Source organism: Hemiscyllium ocellatum, chromosome 3, assembly GCF_020745735.1.
Source record: "Hemiscyllium ocellatum isolate sHemOce1 chromosome 3, sHemOce1.pat.X.cur, whole genome shotgun sequence".
Taxonomy (NCBI): domain Eukaryota; kingdom Metazoa; phylum Chordata; class Chondrichthyes; order Orectolobiformes; family Hemiscylliidae; genus Hemiscyllium; species Hemiscyllium ocellatum.
The window spans coordinates 111,411,505-111,435,710 of NC_083403.1; the positions used below are offsets into that span (position 1 = coordinate 111,411,505).

At 41.2% G+C, this 24,206-nt stretch overlaps 1 protein-coding gene across 2 annotated transcripts in view; it reads left to right on the forward strand.

Annotated features, from left to right (window-relative positions):
* Positions 1–17,503: 17,503 nt before the first annotated feature.
* The window catches only part of elovl5 (ELOVL fatty acid elongase 5), a 106,426-nt gene continuing 99,723 nt past the window's right edge, over positions 17,504–24,206 (forward strand). Inside the window, exon 1 of one of the 2 annotated variants that reach the window (XM_060852876.1) lies at positions 17,504–17,684. The gene's annotated coding sequence lies outside the window, so the exon portion shown is untranslated. The other variant, XM_060852882.1, reaches the window with a different exon arrangement.

Below are 24,206 nucleotides of genomic sequence, written 5' to 3' on the forward strand. Positions count from 1 at the left end.
GGACAAGTTAAGCAAGAAAATGCTGCGACATTATTACTATTATGGCTTGGCATCGGAAAAAGTCTGGCAGCAGTAATTTTTATCATCTTGCCACCTGAAATGGTGAAATGCGAAGAGACACAAAACAATGAGTGGAACCAGTTGCAAACATTTCTGCAGTGTGCTGCATGAGAATACTTGGAACAAAAATGAAAGAAGAAAGCTGGATTGCTGTCATTTTGGAACGTTTTGTAGTTCCAGCTGGAGCAGTTCTCCTCAAATGTTTTCCATCTGTGACCTCACTTTGGGTTTTAACAATTGTTGTGACTTCTGTTAGTGCAAAGTGTTAGGGTAGGAGAACAGCTGTACAGTTGTTATAAATTGCTCAGAGCACATCTCATTTTGAAATAGGACAATGAATAGCCAGTGATCCTGATACATGTTGGCACCAACAACATAAGGGGAATAAAGGGATGAGTCCTAAAAACAGAATGTAGGGAGTTAGGAAGTAAGTTGAAAAGTAGGATCTTAAGTGCCATGTGCAAGCTGGATTAGCAATAGGAAGATTTTAAAACAAATTCATGGTTGGAGAGCTGGTGTGAGGAGGGTTTCAGATTCCTGAAGCAATGGGACTGGAGCTCTCTGCACGCTGGAAGATTTGCATTTGGAAGAATTGTACTTGTTCTAAGAGGAGTATTTACGAGTGCAGTTGGGAAGGTTTAAGGTTAAACGACTGGGGGATAAGAAGCAGGGAGGCAGGGCAAACAAAAAGATATAATGGGAAATATGAGAAGTGACAGGCAGAGAAACCATGGGGCAAGAATCAAATAGGGCCACAAATAAGGCAAACAAGACTCCGAATATTAAAAAGACAAGCTTCGAGGTCTTTGTGTCTTAACATATGGAGCATTCACAATAAGGTGGATGAATTAATCTCGCAAATAGATGAAACAGGTATGATAAAGTTGGAATTATGGAGATGTGGCTGCAGAGTGACCAGGAAAAGGAACTGAATATCCAGTTTTATCAAGTAATTAGGAAAGACCAACAAAAAGAAAAAGGAGGTGGGGTGGCATTGTTACTTAAAGAGTGTTTCACACAAGAGTGAATAGGACTAGTGAAGTGGAATCTATATGAGTATTAGTTAGACACATCAAAGACAGAAAACACCAGGGCCTGTATATAGACCCTCAAACTGCAGTGGTAATATTGGAGAAGGGATCAAGCAAGAATTTAAAGATCCTATAAATAAGGGTACAGCTGTAATTATGAACAACTTTACCTTGCATACAGATTGGGCAAATCTGTAACAATACAGAATAAGAATTCCTGGAGTGTGTACGGGATGGTTTTCTGAATAAAAACATCGATGAACCATAGGCCATCCTATTCTCGATATTGTGTAGTGAGGAATGAATAATTGGCAAGCTAGTTGGGAAAGACCAAGCACAGTATGATTGAATTCTTCATGAAGAAAAAGACTGACATCGTTTATACTGAAATTAGGGTCCCAAATCTAAATAAAGGAAGCTATGACTGTATGAGACACGAGTTGGCTGTGATAAATGGGAAATTTTTTTTTGATTAGATTAGACTTACAGTGTGGAAACAGGCCCTTCGGCCCAACAAGTCCACACCGACCCGCCGAAGCGCAACCCACCCATACCCCTACATTTACCCCTTACCTAACACTACGGGCAATTTAGCATGGCCAATTCACCTGACCCGCACATCTTTGGACTGTGGGAGGAAACCGGAGCACCCGGAGGAAACCCACGCAGACACGGGAGAACGTGCAAACTCCACACAGTCAGTCGCCTGAGTTGGAAATTGAACCCGGGTCTCATAAATAATGGAAAACATTTAATGAAAAAGATGTCCCAAATAATGCCAACCACGAAAATTAAGAATAGCATTAGATGCAAGGAAGGGGCAACAAATTGGCCGAAAAGAAGCAGCTGATGTGAGGATTGGGTGCAGTTCAGATTTCAACAAACATGGACAAAAGGATTGATTCAGAGGGGAAGTGTAAAATATGAGAGTAATCTTGCAGGAAGGACAAACTATTGTAAAGCTTTTATAGGCATGAGAAGGGAGAAAGCAACTTGAAGACAAATGTTGATTCCTTCCAGTCAGAAACAGGGCAAGTTATAAAGGGAACAAAGATGGGGATCAGTTAAATTCATACTTTGATACTGTACAAGCATTAGTAGAGAAATAGTGTTGATGAAATTAAAGAGATCAAAGGCCAACAGATTCCTAGGGTCTGATGATCTCCAATAAAACAAGGAATTGCGAATGCTGGTGATCTACCACAAAGACACAAAGTACGAGAGAAAGTCAGCAAGTCTGACAGCGCCTAAGGAGAGAAAACAGAGTCAGAAGCTCTGATGAAAGATCACTGGAATTTAAGTTCTCTTGACAGATGCTGCCAGACCTGCTAGGTTTCTCTAGAATTATCTATTTTTGTTCCCAATAATCTATATTCCTCAGTAATTAAGACAGTGACCTTTGAAATAGTCGATGTATTGGTGTTCATTCTTTCAAGATTCTATGGATTCTGGAACTTCCTCTGGATTAAAGGTTTGCTAATGTAACCTTAATGTTTAAACAAAGATATAGAGCAAACAAGGAATTATAGACTGGTTAGCCTAACATCAATAGTAGGAAAATACTATTAGCCAATACGAAAGTTTTAATAGCAGAACTCTCAGAAAACAGTGACAAGACAGATTCAGCATGGATTTATGAAAGGGATATCATGCTTGATAAATCTATGGAAATTTGGCAAGGATGTAATTTGTAGATAAGGAAAGCCAACACATGTGGTTTACTTATATTTTCAGAAGAGTATTGATGAGATCTAACATAAAAGAGATTAGCATATAAAATTAAAATGCATGGGATTGGGGTACTGACAAAGAACTAGTTGGCAGACAGGAAGCAAGAGTAGGAGTTAATGGGTCTTTTTCTGACTAGCAGGGTGCGACAAGGATCAATTCTTGGACCTCGGATATTAACAATGTATTAATAATTTAGGTACAGGAACTAAATGAAACATCTCCAAGCTTACAGATCACACAAAGCTGGGTGGGAGTGGGAACTGTGAGGATACAAAGATGTTACACAGATGTTATATTTCACAAGTTGACTGAGTGGGCAAATGAGAGGCAGATGATGAATAATATGAATAAACGTGAGGTTATCCACTTTGGTAGCAAAACAGTAAGGTAGATTATTTTCCGAATGGCATTAGATTAGGAGAGAGGAAGGTACAAGCAGACCCAGATGCCCTTGTACACTGCTCACTGGAAGTAAGCATACAAGTGTAACAGGTAGTGAAGAAGGCATAGCAAGAGGAATTGAGTATAGAGCAGGGATGTCTTGCTTCAGTTGTATAGTGCCTTAGTGAGACAAAACCTAGAGTATTGTCTGCACTTTTGGTCTCATTATCTGAGGAAGGATGTTCTGGCTATGGACGGAGTTCAACATAGGACTGATTCCTGGGATGGCAGGACTAAAACATGAGGAGGGTCTGGATCAGTCAGGTCTGTATTCAGTAGAGTTCAGAAGAATGAGAGGGATCTATAAAAATCTAGAATAAGAAAATAAATTCCAACAGTACTAGTCAAGGCAAATGCAGGAAGGCTGTTCTGGATGATCAGGGAGACCAGAAACAGCGGTCACAGTTCAAAGATATAGTGTAGGCCATTTAAGACTGAGCTGAAGAGAAATTTCTTCACCCAGAGATAAATGGGTCTGTGCAATTATCTGCCACAGAAAGTGGCTAAGACCAAAACATTGAATGTTTTCAAGAAGATGTTAGATATAGTTCTATAACTTGTTAGATATAGGTAAAAGGGATCAAAGGGTATGGGGAGGAAGAGGGAATAAGGTATTGAGTTAGATGATCTGCCATGATCAGACTGAATGGTAGTGCAGACTCAGTGCGATGAATGCTCCTATTTTCAATGTTTGAATGTTCCATCCACAGCCATTGACATCTCAGAGCTTTTATCCCCAACATTTCAGCTTTTGACTCCTCCTGGGGCCCCAGTCCTGCCCTTCACTTTGGGAAATCTTGAAACGTGGACAAGTGCTTGTCTTCTACATTGCAAACAGCTATGAAGTCAGGTTCAGGATACAGACAGGACTGAAATTTACAGCCAAGTTTGGAACGAATTTTGATTGGGTTAATAAGTAAGGTATGGGTGCTTGTAGTGACTTGCAATTGTGAATAGAATTGAGTGCAATATTGTTTCAGAGAATGAAACTGGAATTGAGGAATTAAACAAGTTTGAAACAGGATCAAAAAATGACTTTCTGCTCTTGGAGTCATTATTGTATAATGGAAATGGCTTCTGTAGAATCCAGATAAGTTTATCAATCCTTAATGTAATTCCTAATGTAATTGGGGCTATATTATTAAAATAACAAACTGATTGCTTTACTTAATTATTGTCACATGTACTGAAGTGCAGTGAAAAGCTTTGTTTATGAGCAATACAGGCAGATCATAATAAGCCAGGATGCATGGATCAAAGGTTGTAAAAAAATTTAGATGGGTGCATACAAATTGCAGTGCACAGACGTATGCTAGGCAGGATTAACATCAGCAATATCAGTATTATTTAAGACTAGAGAGTCCATTCATCAGTCTAGTAATGACTGGGATGAACTTGTTCTTGAACTTGTGTGTTCAAGCTTCTGTCTGATGGAAGAGGTTATAGGAGATCTAAACAATCTAAACTAAACAACGATGTGTTCATTTTATCTGTACAGAAGTGGATCTGAATCTAATTTTGTTCCAACAAAAATGTTACTTCAGCCACTAAAATTTAATCATACCTCTCTGCCGATTTTAAGTGTGCAAATTTGACACTAGGCAGTCTTAATAATTTGTGGGTATTGTTTTGTATGACACTGGGGAACAAATAAGGAAAAGTAGCAGCTGTTATTTGCAGTTTAATATTGCATGAACCTGTACATCTTACTGTAATGTTAGAGAGATGCAGAATGGACAGTTATACTTACCATGTGATGGTGCTAATATTTCTAATTTTTGTTGGTGCTAATATTTGTTGAACAGTCTTGGTTCTCTTTACGATGCCTTTTTCCCTACATGCCACTCATAATCTTATATCCTATTATTGTCCTGCCATATGGTTTAGAATCAAGGCCATCTGCTTCACGACTAGCCTGATCGTGAAGCAGATGGCCTTGATTGTCAAATTGTCGTGAAATTGTCAAATTTGTCTTGATCACTTTAGATGTTGGTACATTTATCTCTCAATACCCAAGTTTACCTCTGACTCCAGTACCAGCCTGAGTGTTAAAGATGTGTTTTCACAATTTCCTTTTCATAACTTCTTCCTCTGACCCTCATCATCACATATATCAAGTGTTCCTCATTATGTTCTTCAGCTCCTTCTCCATCCAAGAGAAATTCTGTATCATTCCTCATCTTTTCATACTTTTGCCAACTCACTTCCTCTCCAGAGATCTAATTTTTCTTCTTCAAAAATTCTCCCTAACCAACTTAATCACTCTTTCCTTCTGCAGTCAAAACTGAGATCGCAAACAATTTGTCTGAATTGGCACTCTTTCCTCCTTCTTCAACTGTATTACCATGAATCCTTTCAAGTAAAATAGATCCCTCAATCTCTGTCCACTCTATAACTGTTGCATTGTATCTAATTGCTGTTTTCCTTCTAAATTCCTCAAGTGTTTCAGTACCATTGAACTCTGCAATAACCAACCAAAGTCCCTTTTCAAACTTTTCATATTGGCATGTTTTACAAACATTGAACCAAGACTGTCCCAGTTATATTCACTGTGCATTTTCTCTTCTGCCCCTCCATTCAACAGTCAACTCTTCAACCTTACACTGCTGCCTTTCTTCACTGGTGCATTTCCTTGAGACTGCCAACTCATATCCAATCTTATCCATCTCAGCATAACCAATCCATTCCCAGCAGCAGTTTCTCCTCTTGGTTTAATGCATTGACCCCTGCCTATTAAGAACAACCAGAGGAAAATGTTTGTTTTGATCATTCAGTCATTGGGATATAATGAGCACATAAATGGCATAGGCACTGGCATTGAGATTCATAGACAATGTTATGGATTTTGTAGTGGGCAGAATGTCTTTTTAGGCTAACAGAACATTGTTTTTGTTTTCTTTGCATTGTTGTGTAGTGAAATGGCTTTCTTCATCTGTTGTTCAAATTGTTGAGATACTTTGCCCTTCCAAAATATATTGAAGTCGACAGGTCTGAAATTTACAGCCTTTGGTTCATCTGCAAGATGTGTGGTGAACAATAATCTGCTCTGGATAGCCACTGTCCTGCAAAATTATTGTGGTGTGTTTTATTTCTACATGGAATTTGCAAGGTGAACAAATGGTTAAAAAGACTAACTGTTGTCCAATGGAAATATCAAGCACTTTATAAGCCAAAGGGTAGAGTTTCATTTTGGATGCAATCAGGAATTGACAAACAAATTGCTTCCAAAACTGTGCTACTCTTGATGAAACCATTTTTCTGTCTTGAGTTTCCACATATCCCAGGACACAATGGAACTGTAGGGTAGTTTGGTGGCTCAGTGGTTAGCACTGCTGCCTCACAGCACCAAGGACCCAGGTTTGATTTCAGCCTCAGGTGACTGTCTGTGTAGAGTTTGCACATTCTCCCTGTGTCTTTGTGGGTTTTCTCCGGGTGCTCCGGTTTCTTTCCGCAGTTCAAAGATGTGCAGGTTTGGTGAATTGGCCATGATAAATTGCCCTTTGTGTACAGGGATGTGTAGGGTAGGTGGGTTTGTCATGCAGGGTAATAAGGATAGGGTAGGAAGGATGGGTCTGAATGGAATGCTCTTCAGAGGGTCAGTGTGAAGTCAATGGGCTGAATGGCTTGCTTCCACACTGTAGGGATTCAATGATTCTATTATATCAAGCAGGACAAAGAACAAGCAGGCAGGTAACTTGACACGACCTGATTTGTGCCACCAATTAAATTTGTTTGAAGCCACAACATTTCAGAAATTTTCTGCTGTTAAATCTTAAAATATGTGGCTACAAATGACAAACAATATGCATGACACTTCCTTGTAATGTTCATCTGCTTGTGACTTGACAGAGGCTAAAAAACACTAAGTAATCTACTTGGCACTGACAACTCAATTGATCAAATTATTTAATGACCGCTAATGACCAATGGTGGACAATTAAAAATTATGGATTTGCACATACATTAACCTCATCCTGCAGAAGCACCAACTTGTGCAAATATTTTATAACTTATCCAGCATCAAATTTATTTAGCCCTTTATTTTCATACTTGCGGATAGTAATTGTAAATTTGATGTGTCAGCTGAAATGAGAAAAGAACTTGCCTTATTGAAAGGTCGATAAGTGGGGTGGTGGATCCAATCATTAGAAGGTCACTGGGCCATTACTTAAGAATTTTCTCCGTTTTCTGAAGGAACATTCATTCATATAAAGTGCTGTACCTCAGCAGGAGATGGACTAATTTGTCAAACAAAAGGTTGTTGACCACAGCATTATACTGCATAAATATCATGCTTTGGAGGTGCTGGTGTTGGTCTGGGGTAGACAAAGTTAAAAATCACATAATAACAGGTTATGGTCCAACAGGTTTATTTGGAAGAACTAGCTTTTGAGGCGTTGCCTCTTCATCAGGTGACTGTGGAACAGAACCATAAGACTCAGAATTTATACCGAAGGGGTTAGAGTGTCATGGAGTTGTATGAAATATTAAACAACTTTAGTTAAAATTCACACAATACCATGTTATAGTTCTTAAACAAATTCAGATTAGGTCTTTCATGTTTGGATATGCTGGTTTAGATTCTTTAATATGTAAATCCTAGAATTACATTCTCAAGATGGCGTCAGTTTATCTAATAATAGGTGTCATCTCAGCTCAGACAATGCATTAAATGTGTGAATGCAAATATCAGGTGGTTGATTAGACCATGTAAAGGCTGTAAGGAACTAGCATATATGAATAGCCTAGTAGACGAGCCTGAGGTCTTTTTTTTATAACCAAGAGACAAGCCTCCTTCCAGGGAAAACAGGGAAGATGTCCTCATGAGTGAAAGATCAACTGTGACACTCCTGTGATGTTTGCCAGTGGCCAACTGATCAATGGTGGAAGACTGGACAGTGTCAAGGATTGATCATGTCGGCTGTTTTAATCAAAAGGCACATAAGAGACTGTGCCTCAGACCATAGTTAGCCAGCTCAGGAACAGGATCAATCTTCTGATCAATGACTGGAGGTTGTAGCAGAGCAGAATGATCACCCGGTTCAGTCTGGTCCTTGTAGTATTTTATAGTGTACCTTGTTTCAATAAAAAATCAATTGGATATAGCCTGTTCTTGGGACAGCCTTGGGTTATTGATATCCAAAGTAAATCCAGATCAGGGAAGGTAGGAATTAAAGCCTACACCTTCCACAAACACCGCTGCTCTGCACTCTTCCGTGCACTGATTAGACTTGTCACCTTTGTTTGTGAATCTCTTCAAGGCCTGGATCCACCTCACTTGTGCAACATCCTCCAGTGTATCCCAGACATGTTCTTCTCCTTACCAGCATGGTCTTATGTATTTATCCACCAGCATAATCCCTTCTCTTTGCTTTATGCAAGTCGCTGTTATATTTGCTTATAAAACAACAATGACAAAACTGCAAAAGAAATTATTTGATTTCAACATGTTTTGGGATGTTCAAAGGATGCCAAAATCCTGAATAAATACAAGGTATTTTATTTGAAGATGCTAGTACAGGTACTTGAATGGCTGAGAGATGTCCATCCTCCCTGCTGCCTTGCCAACCAAATAAAAACATCATTTGCTACTTTGAATCATGGGTATTTTACTCTCTTCCACTTTGCTGCAGTAACTGAAAGCAAGAGAATGTTATTTGAAGGTAAAGTAATCCTTTACTCTCTCTTGTCATTTTAAGAAAAAAGTCAAAAAGTTTAATTGATTCAGAAGACAAGGCAGAACTAAGAAAGAACAAAAGACGATACAATACAAGAACAAGCTCTTCGGCTCTCTGAGCTGACAGATTTTGCCCTTTCATATTAAAACTGCTGTCATTAGCAGGGTGGCACGGTGGCCCAGTGGTTAGCACTGCAGCCTCACAGCACCAGGGACTTGGTTCGGTTCCAGCCTCGGGTGAGTGTGTGGAGTTTGGACATTCTCCTTGTATCTATGTGGATTTCTTCCGGGTGCTCTGGTTTTCTCCCACAGTCCAAAGATGTGTAGGTTAGGTGGATTGGCCATGCTAACTTGCTTACAGTATTAGGTGTATTATTCAGAGGTAAATGGGTCTGGGTGGATTTCTCTTCGGAGGGTCGTTGTGGACTTATTGGGACGAAGGGCCTGGTTCCGCACTGTAGGTAATCTAATCTAATCACAGGATCTGTATCCCTCTATTCCCTTCCTAATAATGTATTCATCCAGGTGCTATTTGAATGCTACTGTTGTGTCTGCGTCCACCACCTCTTCTGGCAATGTGGCTCAGGCACTCAACACCCTTAGAGTGAAAGACTTGCCTCGCACATCACTTTTAATCTGCCCCTCCTCACACCTTGAACCTGTGTCATCTAGTAAATTAACGCTCCACCCTGGGAAAACATCCTCACACTTGCCACGCTATCCTGCCATTCACAATTTTATAAACTTCTATTAGGTCACCTCTCAACCTCCTGTGTTCCAGTGGAAACAAACCTAGTCATTCCAACATGTCTTCATAACTAAAATCCCCCATACTGGGCAGCATCCTGGTAAACTTTTTTCTGTACCTTCTCCAAAGCATCCACCTCCTTTGGTAGTGTGGTGACCAGAGGTGTACACAATATTCTGAGTATGGCCTGACTAAAGTTCTATAAAGCTGCAGCATAACTTGTCTATCCTTATACTCAATTTTTTCAAAGTAATATCTCTCCCAGTGAAGGCATGTCATAGGCCTTTTTTACTACCTTATCTGCTAATGCCGTCACCTTCAGTGATCTGTGGACCTGCACACCCAGAACCCTCTGCATATCAATATTCATAAGGGTTCTGCCATTCACCTTAATACCTTTTAGTCATCTTCTGTTGCTTACCTTTATTGGAGCTCAAATAGAATAATAAAAGAACCCCAGGTCTCAATCTTAATTATTCATACATGTGGGAAGAAGGTGAAAGGGGAGTTACATAAGGCTAGTGCTGTGTTAACCGACTGCCTTCTGACCTATCCCAATCTTGTTCAGCTGTTGTGAATCAGCAAATGGGAAACCCATGGAGGAGACAGGATCTGTTTCAAATATATATTTCAGGTCTGAAAATATCATTTGGACCTAAACGGAAATGTCAAACACAAACATCACTAAGAGTGGGTGGGATTGTGTGGAACCAACGCCTTTCACCCATTAAAGCTGTTAGAAGTCAGATCTTTTGCTAGAAAAGGTACAGGAGGTAGATTTTGAAGTTTTAGCTTGGATTTCCCTATATGCCAGGAGGGCACCTCTGGGCTTCTCATGGAAGCTTTGGAGCTAACTGTAAGGTTCTTTAGCACAGGACTTTCTGAATCAATCAACATCTCTTTATGTTTGACAAGACAGCAAGATTATCTCAGTTCATAAAGCATTGGCTTGTCCAGGCCTGACTCTCAGTCAGGAATGAATATGGCATTAGATGGTAAAAAGAGGAAGAAAACAATTTTCTGACTATGGAGTAAGGGGAAAATTCTGATCTGTGTAATTGGAAGTGGCACTATAAAGAGGTTTGTCAAGGAGTTACACTTGTGACCTTCAGCACTAATTACTTTGCCCAGTAAGAAAGCATGAACTGATAATGTGCGATTGAGGAAAACCAGGCACCTGGGACTCACCTGAATGAACAGGCCAACTAACAGGGTTTCTTCTTGACCCATTGTGAAGTAAGGGTTAGAAAATACGTTGTACAGGATGAAGGAAGAGACGTGGAGAGGGCGAATTCAATGTCAATTCGATGCAGAGTGAGAAATAATGATGAAGAAAGGTTAGATTAAACTCAACAGAAATGAAAATATTAAGACAGAAAGAAAATGCAGGAAAAGTATTGACTTAGAGTTTTTAAAATGACCTTAGAATCTCCACAAATAATTTGGAGCCTGAAGGTTTTCAGGGAAGGATTTTTAGACTAGAATGAGGCTATTGTTCTATAAAGAAATGTTGGGCAGCCTAGACTTGTACTTTCTGTTATTTAGAAGATTAAGAGGTGACATGATTGAAACATAAAAGATCTTGAGGGGTCTTGACTGAGTAAATATGGAGTCTATAACTAAAGGTCACTGTTGAGAAATCAGAGGTCCTCATTTAAAACAGAGATTAGGTGAGGGATTTTCTCTCAGGAGTTGTGGGTCTTTGGAACTCTTTTCTGGTGGAAGCAGAGTCCATGGATGTTTTTAAGGCAAAGGTAGATTCTTATTAAGCTGGGGGTTGGGAGTGTGTTAGGGGTAGGTCAGAAATGCAGATTTGAGATTATAACCAGATCAGCTATGATCTTCGAGGAAAAAGTGAGGTCAGCAGATGCTGGAGATCAGAGTTGAAAATGTGTTGCTGGTTAAAGCGCAGCAGGTCAGGCAGCATCCAAGGAACAGGAAATTCGATGTTTCGGGCATAAGCCTGATCGGGCAGATTCCTGATGAAGGGCTTATGCCCGAAACGTCGAATTTCCTGTTCCTTGGTTGCTGCCTGACCTGCTGCGCTTTAACCAGCAACACATTTTCAGCTCAGCTATGATCTTAACAGGCAGAGAAGGCTTGAAGGGGCAAATGGCCTAATTCTGCCTCGAATTAATTTATTCAGATGTAACTCCAGAGTTAATACTTTAATTAATTTTCATTCTCAGTTAGGGTGATTGGCAATCATTAAACATATCACCAAATTGAAATGGTACTTATAATTACTCACTCTAAATACCTGCAGTGAGTTCATATTTCATCAACTCTACAACATTCGGAGCATGCCAATGGTGTAGCTGTCAACAAGATGCTGTTTTTGTACAGACTGCAGCAGAGGGACCCAACATGGACAGCACTTTCTTGATATTTGTATTGAACTGTGCGATATCCCCCTCATTTGAAGTTACTGTAATGTCTATACATAAGTAATGGCGAATGTTGTCACTATTAGGCTGTTATTTTGTGTCCAGAAACTGGCCCAATCCCAATAAGCTGATTCCTGGGATGAAGGAAATGGATTATCAAGAATGTCTGAACAGGTTAAGCTCTTATTAAGCCGCATCAGGCGACTCTCTGTGTGGAGTTTGCACGTTCTCCCCGTGTCTGCGTGGGTTTCCTCCGGATGCTCCGATTTCCTCCCACAATCCAAAAATGTGCAAATTAGGCGAATTAACCTGCTAAATTGCCCGTAGTGTTAGGTGAAGGGCTAAATGTAGGAGAATAGGTCTGTGTGGGTTACGCTTCGGCGGGTCGGTGTGGAATTGTTGGGCCGAAGGGCCTGTTTCCACACTGTAAGTAATCTAATCTGTAAGAAGGTTAAGCTCTTATTTATTAGGAGTTTATTAAAAAATGAGGGGTGATCCATTGATCCTGAGGGAGTTTGACAGAGTACGTGTTGAGATGTTTCCACTAGTTGGGGGTCATAGTTACAGAATAAGGGGACTCTCATTTGAAACTGAGATATAAAGGGATTTCTTCTCCCAGTAGGCAGTAGCTTTCTGGAATTCTCCATGCTAGAAAGTTGTGGATGCTAGATCGCTGAAAGCATTTAAAAAGGAGTTAGATTTTTGAAATATCAGGGATCAATGTCTATGAGGAGCTGACATAAAAGATGAGTTGAGGCCTGGAGCAGATTGGCCATGATCTGCTGTGGGGCTGAATGGCCTACTCTAGTTTCTACTTCTTATATTCTTATAGAACATAGAACATAGAAGGATACAGCGCAGTACAGGCCCTTCGGCCCTCGATGTTGCGCCGACCGAATCCTACCTAACCTATACTAGCCCAATAACTTCCAAATGCCTATCCAATGCCCGCTTAAATGACCATAAAGAAGGAGAGTTCACCACTGATACGGGCAGGGCATTCCATGAACTCACAACCCGCTGTGTGAAGAATCTACCCCTAACATCTGTCCTATACCTACCACCCCTTAATTTAAAGCTATGTCCCCTAGTAACACCTGACTCCATTAGCGGTAAAAGGTTCTTAGTATCTACCCTATCTAAACCCCTAATCATCTTATACACTTCTATCAGATCTCCCCTAAACCTTCTCTTCTCCAATGAGAACAGCCCCAAGTGCCTCAGCCTTTCCTCATAAGATTTTCCTACCATTCCAGGCAACATCCTGGTAAACCTCCTCTGCACTCGTTCTAAAGCTTCCACATCCTTCCTATAGTATGGCGACCAAAACTGCACACAATACTCCAGATGAGGCCTCACCAGAGTCTTATACAACTGCAACATGACCTCAGGACTCCAGAACTCAATTCCTCTGCCAATAAAGCCCAGTACACCATATGCCTTCCTCACAGCACTATTTACCTGGGTGGCAACTTTCAGAGATCTGTGTACATGGACACCAAGATCCCTCTGCTCATCCACACTACCAAGTAGCCTACCATTAGCCCAGTAATCCATCATCTTGTTATTCCTACCAAAGTGAACGACTTCGCACTTAGCTACATTGAATTCCATTTGCCACATTTCCGCCCAGCTCTGCAACTTATCTATATCCCGCTGTAACCTACCACTTCCTTCCTCACTATCCACAACTCCACCGACTTTTGTGTCATCCGCAAACTTGCTTACCCAGCTTTCAAGTCCTTCCTCTAGATCATTTATAAAGATAACAAAAAGCAATGGTCCCAAAACAGATCCTTGTGGTACACCGCTAGTAACTGCGCTCCAAGATGAACATAATCCATCAACTACTACCCTCTGTCTCCTTCCAGCCAGCCAATTCCTAATCCAAACCTCTAATGTATCCTCAATGCCATACCTCCGAAGTTTTAGCATTAGCCTACCATGGGGAACCTTATCGAACGCCTTACTAAAATCCATATACACAACATCTACTGCTTTACCCTCATCCACTTCCTTAGTCACCTTCTCAAAGAACTCAATAAGGTTTGTGAGGCACGACCTGCCCTTCACAAAACCATGCTGGCTATCCCTGATCACGTTATTCCTACCCAGATGTTCATAAATCTTATCCCTTACCATTCTCTCTAAGACTTTGCCCACCACTGAAGTCAGACTCACTGGCCTATAGTTACTAGGGCTATCCCTACTCCCTTTCTTGAACAATGGGACCACATTCGCTATCCTCCAGTCCTCTGGTACTATTCCCGTTGACAATGACGACATAAAAATCCAGGCCAATGGCTCTGCTATCTCCTCCCTAGCTTCCCATAGGATCCTGGGGTAAATGCCATCAGGCCCAGGAGACTTATCTATATTCATCCTTTCCAATATTCCCAAAACCTCTTCCCTGCATATTTCCAGGGCATCCATTCTAATTATTTGTGATTCCATATTCCCATCAGCAACAGTGTCCTGTTCCTGAGTGAATACTGATGAAAAGTACTGATTTAATGTCTCTCCAATCTCCTCCGCCTCCACACACAACTTCCCACTACTATCCTTGACTGGACCGATACCTACCCTAGTCATCCTTTTATTCTTGACATACCTATAGAAAGCCTTTGGGTTTTCCCTAATCCTACCAGCTAAAGACTTTTCATGTCCCCTTCTCGCTTCTCTTAGCTCCCTCTTTAGCTCCTTCCTGGCTACCTTATAACTCTCAATCGCCCCTACTGAACCTTCACGCCTCATCTTTACATATGCCGCCTTCTTCCCTTTCACAAGGGACTCCAATTCCTTACTAAACCACGGCTGCCTCACAAGGCCCTTTACACCATGCCTGACTGGTACATACCTATCGAGGACACGCAGTAGCTGCTCCTTGAACAATCCCCACATCTCATTAGTGTTCTTCTCTTGAAGCCTGTTTTTCCAATCCACACATCCTAAGTCATGCCTCACAGCATCATAATTTCCCTGCCCCCAGCTATAGCTCTTGCCCTGTGGCGCAAGATTATCCCTCTCCATCACTAAAGTAAAGTCACCGAGTTGTGGTCACTGTCCCCGAAGTGCTCACCTACCTCCAAGTCTAACACCTGGCCTGGTTCATTACCTAGAACCAAATCCAATATAGCCTCCCCTCTTGTTGGCCTGTCGACATATTGTGTCAGGAAACCCTCCTGCACACATTGTACAAACACCGACCCATCTAATGAACTCAAGCTATAGCTCTCCCAGTCAATATCTGGGAAGTTAAAGTCCCCCATAACAACCACCCTGCTACCTTCACTCTTTTCCTGAATCATCCTCGCAATATTATCCTCTACTTCTCTAGGACTATTAGGAGGCCTGTAGAAAACACCTAACAGGGTGACCTCACCTTTCCTATTTCTAACCTCAGCCCAAACTACCTCAGATGGCAAGTCCTCTTCCATCGTCCATTCCACTGCTGTGATACTGTCTTTGACAAGTAATGCCACGCCTCCCCCTTTTTTTACCCCCTTTATGTTTATAACGTGGTTCTAATAGGAGTATCAAAATATCATGTATATTTATTGCCATATGATAGCAGAAGAGCAATTTCCTTAGAAGTTTTTGTCATACAAGTTGAGTGCCCAATTACCAGTTTAAAAGCAGAATCGGGGTTCCAATAATATCATGTATAAGCCAGTGAAATCTCTTAGTTAGGGCCATGGAGTTTTGGTACAGGAACAGTAAATAACCACACAGGGACCTGGATCAAATAAAATGCACCAGATGAAGGTATGAGGAGAGGTTATACAAATTCGGCCTGTTTTCTCTAGAATGTAGAAGTTTAAGAGGTGATCTGATTGAAGTTTGAGGGATGATCTGATTAAAGTTTGCAAGCTATTAACTGGAAAAGACATGGCAGCGATAAACAATTTCCAGTGGTTAGGGCTTCTAGAATGAGGGGCATCGTCTGAGAATTAGGGCCAGACATTCAGGAGAAATGTTAAGAAATGTTTGATCTATCATCCACATATGGCAGTGATCAATTGTTAATTTTAAATTTGACATAGATAATGTTTTGGTAAGTAAAGGTATTAAGGAATATGGGCCGAAGGCAGGTTTAGGGAATCAGCTATGGCCTTACTGTATGGTGCAACAGGCGTGAAATACTGAATGGTCTACTCCTGTTCCTATCTGATGTAAACAGTAGAGAGGTTTTTTTAAAATAACTTTAACCCTGCAAAGTGCCTTGAGACCAGAGCACAACTTCCTCCCCAGCTGGTCCCTGTGCTGTAGCGATGCTGTTGTTCCCTCCCCTCTCTCGGTGCAGTTTCACCGAGAGCTGATTGGAGGCAGGAGCCGCCAGATGAGTGGCGTGAGCAGGGCTGAACTCCGGAGAGGAAGAGAGGGGAGGAGAGAGAGCGGAGCATCACATTGACAGCGACTTGCTCGGAGAGCTCAGTGTGCAACAGCTTGCCTGTCGGCTCATTGAGAGAATGCACACATGCATTAAAAAAATAGATTTAAAGCATTAAGCATTGGAAGCAGAACAAAATAAAACATTGCATTTCGCAACCAGTCCGTGCATTTAGAGCTGAATTATGTTGAAGCTGGATTTTTTTTTGTGTAACAATACAAACTCGGGGAATGACTGAAGATGCATTTGCAAATGGTCGGATGAAACGAGCTGTGCACGGATGCTATTTGGGGCGGTTTTCCATGCACATTTATTCTGTGGGAAAGATGGAATTGCATCAGGCTTCTCTGAACTATTGAGAGTTCGGGTGCCCTTTCCTCCGCCCTGCTTTTAGGGACCCCCTGTGTCCCTTCACCTCGGGAGAGAGAAGGGGAACAGCAGGGGTAGAGAGAAATGGAGAGTAAGGATTAGAAAGAGTGAGGGAGAAGTTGAGGAATATTCAGAGGTAGGAGGGCAATTGCGAGAGGAGAAAGGGAGAGGACAATGGAGAGGGAGTCAAAATAGGGTAGGGGGAAATTAACTGCTGGGGGGGGGGGAGTGAGGGTGAATGAGAGAAGGGATGAGCCAGGCAGTAATGTGGGGAAGGAGGGGTGAGTTAGGACCAGGGGGTTTGGGGGAGTGAGGGAGGAGGTGAGTTAGGGGTTGGAGGTGACTGGGGAGGAGTGGGGGAAAGGGGGCGAAGAGGGGTGTGAGTGAGAGGGAAGGCAGTGAGGGAGAAGTAATGAGAGGGTGAGTGGAGGGAAGGGATACAGGGTGTGCAGTTGGAAGGGAGGGTGTAAGGAAGAGAAGGGGAAATGTGAGGGGAGGGGATGTAAGGGGAAGGAGGGGAGGGGAAAAGGAGGGAGGTGAGTGAGGGGGTGGGGGAGTTGGGGGGAGGGGGTGGAGAGAGATGTGAGTGCCTCTTCTGCTGGTTATCTGCTGTGTGTGAGTGTGAGTGACGTTGCCAGGAATATAAAGGTTTCTTTCCCCGCGCCTGGTCCAGTCTCTCCCTCTCCCTGTCCCTGTCGCTTTGTCTTTTTGTCTGTGTAGCTTTAGCTTGCCTGTCTGCAGTGGATTGTCAGACTGTGAGAGGGAGCTAACTCCACTCTGAGAGCAGCAGCAGGAGGAGGAGCCTTTGCTTTTCCTCCACTTCGACTGTCAGGATCTTTATTTTCACAAGGTGAGTGAGGAGGCATTGCTGCATTAACCGTTTTGTGAGTTCAGCCACTGAGTACCATATATCTGTTAGAAATGTGTGTGAAATGTCATGTGCTGTTCTACAAAAAGTGGGAGCAATGCAAATTGCAGTTTGGCAATGACTGTCTGGGCGAACTGTGTGTGTAATGATCCCGGGTAGCCTGCAATCTCCGGCAGGGCACAAATGCTTCATGCATTTTGCATTTCAACCGTAGAAGCAAGACGATGTGATTTTAGACCTGCCACTTTGTTTTGCGCCGAGGGCAAGGGAAGGCTTTCTCTTAAGCCTTGCTTGCACTGATCGAGCACAAAGCAGTGCTTCTGTAATGTACATCTTTTTCTTTGTTACTCTGCTGGAGAGGAGCACTTTGCATCTTTCCTCTCTCAGGGCGTGCTTCTTCAGTTACAATCCTTTTGATGACTGCTGTTGGTTTTGTGATTGAACATTGAGGTAACACCTAAACCTTAGCTTGGCACCAATTAATGTTTCTGAGGTTGCGACATGGAACGCGGGGGGAGGGGAGCAGCTGCACAAAATAGTAAATTAAAGGCAAGCAAACGGGCATATGAAGAGTTTGAAAATGAAATGCAACAGTGTGTGAGTGCTGTGCAGAGATTTTGTTCTGACATGATGTGAAGAGTAGCAAACTTTCAACTCTTTTCGCAAGGACACCCCCAGAGCATTGGCACTCCTCCCACTGAAACTAGACATTGCCCATCCAAATACATGGTCAAGATGTCTCTCTGAATGTAGGTGAAACTTTCTGTGCCAAGGTTTGTCTCTTTCTGGGATGAAACTTTGTTTTGGCACAGGCATGGTGTATTTTAAAAATCATTGCAGTACTGGCATTAATCAGTGAAGCAAGCCTGGTCTGATCTAAGGTATTAAGGAAATTCTGGGATTGTCAGGGACTGTTAAATACTGATTATTGTTATGTACAATACAACCGAAGTGTCAAAAAGTTTTAGTTCTGGCAACCAGTTGAATACAAATAACAAGCAACTCATCCTGAGTTCAGCTACAAATGAGAAACAATTTTTCTTTGTAGTTTTCTGAATATTTGTGTAGCCCTCAAAAATGACTTTTTATTAAGTTTCCATGTTCATTTTCTGCTACTGTTCTCGTTTAACTTTCAGTCTGTTTCTTTGCATTAGTATCCTGGAACACAGTTGAAATTGTAAATATTGCCAGATGAACATTTAATGTAGTCAAAGCTTTCTCAGCTGGTTCTTAGAGTCAATTAAATGCTATTTATTGCAGGACCTGATCAAAAAAGTTATCAGATGATAGAACAAATGGAAATATTGATTTTTCCAAGATGTACTTGTAATCCAAAGACTAATTATAGATCATAGAATCCTGACAGTGCAGAAAGAGGCCACTCAGCCCATCGAGTGTGCACTGATTCTCCAAAGAGCATCTGACCCCAAACCAACTCTTCTCACCCCCAACCCATACCTGTAACTCTGCATGGGATTTTTACCCATGGCTAATCTACCTAATTTGCACATCCCTGTTCCCTACTGGCACGTTGGCATGTCCAGTCCACCTACCTTGCATGTCTTTGGAGGAAACTGGAGCACCTGGCAGAAATCCATGCACACTTTCAATTCTTCTAAGAGCTTGTCGAGTTTGCAGTGTGTTTTTTAGCATAGATTTTATCATGTAGAGAACAGTCTTGGGTACCAAAACTCAGAAAATATATTTTTCATTAAGAAATCTTTATGCATGTACATAGTTCCTGAAGCAGTTGAGTTCTGTACAGTCTTTGCTTATTGAGAGCAAACATGCATTGGGGTTTGACTTTATGTATAGCTACAACAAACAAAGGCATTTCTTAATTATGCAAGTTACTGCTAATATGTGCGTGAGGCACCTGGAGGGCCCGATAACTGAATGGACCATCATTAACTTCGGCAAGGAGACCTCAGATAGTGGTCTTTTCCCACTGTGCCTTGGCAGCAGTTACCCCAAGCTTTAGTGTGTCCTTCAGTAGATAGTCTTGGACCTTGGAATGTGACAGTTGGCAACACTCAGTTGAGGTCAACTCCTTGCTCTGGAAGACCAACAAGTTTTGGGCACACCAAAGAACGTCCTTCACCAAGTTGATGGCCCTCCAGGCGCAGTCAGTGGTTGTCTCAGTGTGTGTTCCAGGCAACAGCTTCAAAAGTCCTGCTTCACGGGCTGTTGGGGTGAACCTTGATTAATACAACTGTGTCTCTCTCCAGACTTCTTTGGCAAAGACACATTCCAGAAGGAGATGTGTGACAGTCTCAAACTCTCCCACAGCTACTTCAAGGGCAGTGTACAGTAGTGCAGAGAGTCCAGGTGTACATTCAGGTTCTGACAGGTAGTGCCCTTCTCACCACTACAAACTGACATCTTGAATGCTTGTTAGAAAGGTCTGGTGATGAAGCATTTTGCCAAATATATTGATCAAGGAAATGGTGCAATGCAGATGTGTTAGACCTCTCAGTTTAACACCAGCCTTGGTGAAGTTACTGGAATGCTGCCATCATGGACAGGATGACTAAGTACATAGACGATGATGAGATAGCCAAAAATGGTTAGTGAAGAGTAAATCGTGTAGCACTAATCCTGGATCTTTTGAAGAGGTCATCATCTTGGTGGATGGGGTAACACCTATGAATATAATCTGTGCTAGAATTTATTAGGCATGTTTTTCACTGGAGATTGTTGCTGGAACTAGAAGCAGGAGGAATGAGAGGTACCTCTTTGACAGGAGTTAGTAGTTTGTCAGGATGGCCAGGAGCAAGCTAGTAGTCTTCCCCAGTGACCTGTACGGAAGCATCAGGTAACAATGAGGTGGGTGAAGAAGTAGAATTGTAATTTAGCATTAGATTTTATTGTCATGTGTGCTCAAGTATAGGAATACAAGAATTCGGTGAAAACTGTGCAAAGTCAAAATAGTTGCATATCCAAGCTTTCTGAGTTGGGAGACCCATTAAATTGTGTCAACAGGGAGCAGAAAGTTGCAAAGGAACATAGCTGTGATAATTTGTTTGGAAAAGACTGTGCTGGTGAAGTTCAATGTGGGGAATGTAAGATTTAATCCATACTTTGGATCCAGTAAACACAAGTCAGAATATTTCCTAGAGAGAAGTAAACTAGGAGATGTGGAGGAGGAAACAGATTTGGTGACTAACTCTGTGAATCACAGTAGACTACTGGATTAGTCTAAAAATACTGGACTGTAGTGGGCACAAATATTGGACAGGTTCGCAAATATTGGACCCAAGTTCGCAAATATTGGACAAGTTCACAAATATAGTCCTGGTTCACAAATATGAGACAGGTTCACAAATACTGGTCAAGTACATTGAATCATCAAAAAAGGTCGAACATTGCTCTTTATCTTAATAGGTTACAATGGTTTGGAAGCTATGCTGCAATTCAATTGACCTTGGAGATTTCACTTGGCGTACCGTATTTGTAATTAGTCGCTGTACCTCAGGAGGGATATACAAGCCTTAAGAGTGCATGCACCATAGACTCAGCAGAATGTTACTAAACTGAAGAGGTTAGTAACATTTCAGTATTGTAGAATTCAGTACTGTAAATCCTGAGAAGGGGCAATTCAAAACAAGGGGCACAAATTCAAAATTAGATCCATCTCATATTGAAGTGAAATTGAGGAAGCATTTGTCATGCACAGCAGAGAAGGAAGTGACAACTCTCTCCCCAGAAGAAACAAACTTCTGGGTTAATTTAACATTTCAATTATAAATTTTAAAATTTATAAGGGATAAATTCAAGGGATAAGTAGCAAAGATTAAAAAGCTGGAGTTGAAATACAGATTAACTATGTTTTTTTAAAAAAAGGTTTGAAGTGGCTTTTCCCTGCTGCTATCTTTCTCCATCCATAACAACAAATCATGTCCTGAACCCTACTTTGCCAACATGAAGTTGGTATGGGAGTATGTAAAATAATGAGAGCTTATTCACTATTAACCATCATTTGTATAGATTCATTTTCTAACTAAGAATTGATTAACAAAATATTTCAGTAGGCTGCAGCAATGGAGATTTCTGTATTGGACTTTCATTTCCATTCCTTACCTTCTATACTTCAAGATATATAATGTACCAAATTTCATAGAACACTAGTTCCAAGTAAGGGGCAATGATCCCTTGATTCTGGTTGAAGTTACTATAGCTTTGATGGTTATTTTAACTGTTTTGTTTATTTTGGCATCAGGCTTTTGATCAATACTGAATGTACCAAATCACCAACAGAATGGGACATTTTTACTGAGGTTTAATAAGTAAATAAATACATAAGGACACTGTGATCTGGTGATTTTTGTACCTCATTTACCACTCTCTTACACTTGGCATAAAGTTAAAGAAAGAAAGTTCTCAAAACAGCATCAGTGATATCTGACTTCGTTGTCTCTAATACTGAAAATTCACCCTTATTAAGTCAATTACAAATTTACTAATCGTTGCTTATGGGAACTACGTGGCTAAAACAAATTACAGACATTGTTAATTGATTCATCCACTCACCCATGTAATTTATGTTATGTATCTGTGGTAATTGTATTTCACTGGCATGAAAACCAAATATTTGATGTTCAGTACATTGTAAAATGTGGGACTGGACATATTGCACATAGAACGTTTTAAACATGCAACAATATAGAGAAAACCTTTGTACTATTGGAAAACAAAGCTTAAGAGATCTTTGTTATTTGGTACCAATTGTGAGATTAGTTCTTGTTTTGTGATCCAGCTGCCTATTTGCTAAATAATGTTCAATTGTGCTGAAGTCAAGGTTATCCCTTGTTGGGGAAGGCTGCTTGTTTCTGCTTAAGCATCACTTTATTGCGTGAAACTTTTGCTATCTCAGATCTTGGAATCATTAGTGTTTGTAAGGTGAGAGGTAATGAATCTCTGTGATATTTGTTACTGTTGACTACTCCATCTTCCTTCAATACAGAATTGATGGGCTGAAATAAGTGTAATATGACTCTATCTAATTCACCTTTGTGATGCCACCCCTGCATGGTTTGATCCCTATCTGTCAATTGTATAGAGCTCATCTTTTAAAGTGATTTCTTCTCCCATCTAATGTGGCCACCTTAAGAGCACCTCATAGGCTATATTTATCCTTTCCAGACTTTTCTACATTAATATTCATTAATATGGGTTTGGTTGCTACCTGTGTGCTGATGGCACTCATCCTTACATCTCCATGAACTTATACAAATCCATACCATCAATATATGGTCATATTCCTCATCTAACATATATGGTAGATGATTTAGACCTATGCAACACCATATTGCCAATACAAAATTATTCTACTTGATCCTGTCAATAATCCTAGCCTCCAATTCCAACTCCTTATTGAGCAGTTCATTTTTGCTAAACTCAGGTCTTTATCTGGCTGAGCTGGGGTCCTTTTTTTTATCCAAACAGATCAATTTCCAGTTCTGCCATATTGCAAATCATAGTCCCTCCACTGATGAGATTCATATATCTTACTATATTCTTACTGATTTTCTAAGCATGCTGTATTTAAATCCAGTCTCATCCAAAACTGTCTTGACTAGGATAAATAGGCAAAATCTTTTCCCTGAGGTCAGGGAGTCCAGAACTAGAGGACATAGGTTTAGGGTGAGAGGGGAAAGATATAAAAGAGACCTAAGGGGCAACTTTTTCACGCAGAGGGTGGTACGTGTATGGAATGAGCTGCCATCGGAAGTAGTGGAGGCTGGTACTATTGCAACATTTAAAAGGCATTTGGATGGGTGTATGAATAGGAAGGGTTTGGAGGGATATGGGTCAGGTGCTGGCAGGTGGGACTAGATTGGGTTGGGGCATCTGGTCGGCATGGACGGGTTGGACCGAAGGGTCTGTTTCCATGCTGTACATCTCTATGACTCTATGACTCTTTGACTGCAGTGTACAATGAAATTACCAGATATCCATTGACTTCCTGTGATTCTACATTCACCATTCCATTGAAAACATTAGAAAACATAAAGGTGGATAAATCTCCGGGACCTGATCAAGCGTATCCCAGGTCATTGTGGGAAGTTAAAGAACAAGTTGTAGGGCTGCTAGTAGAAATATTTGTATCATTTATAATCATGGGTGAAGTGCTGGAGAACAGGAGGGTGGCTAATGCTGTGCCTTGGAGAAGCCTGGGAACTATAGACCTGTGAGCTTGACATCGGTGGTGGGTAGGTTGTTGGAGGTGAGTCTGAAGTTTAGAATTTACATGCATTTGGAGGGCAAGAAATGATTATGGATAGTGACAAGGGAAATCATGTCTCGCAAACTTGATTTGAGTTTTTTGAGGAAGTAACAAAAAAGATGGATCAGGACAGAGTGATAGGTATTGTTTACATAGACTTGAGTAAAGCCTTTGTCAAGGTTCTGCATGGTAGACTGATTAGTAAGGTTAGATCACGTAGGATTCAGGGAGACCTTGCCAATTGAATACAAAATCGGCTTGACGGTAGGAGACCGGGT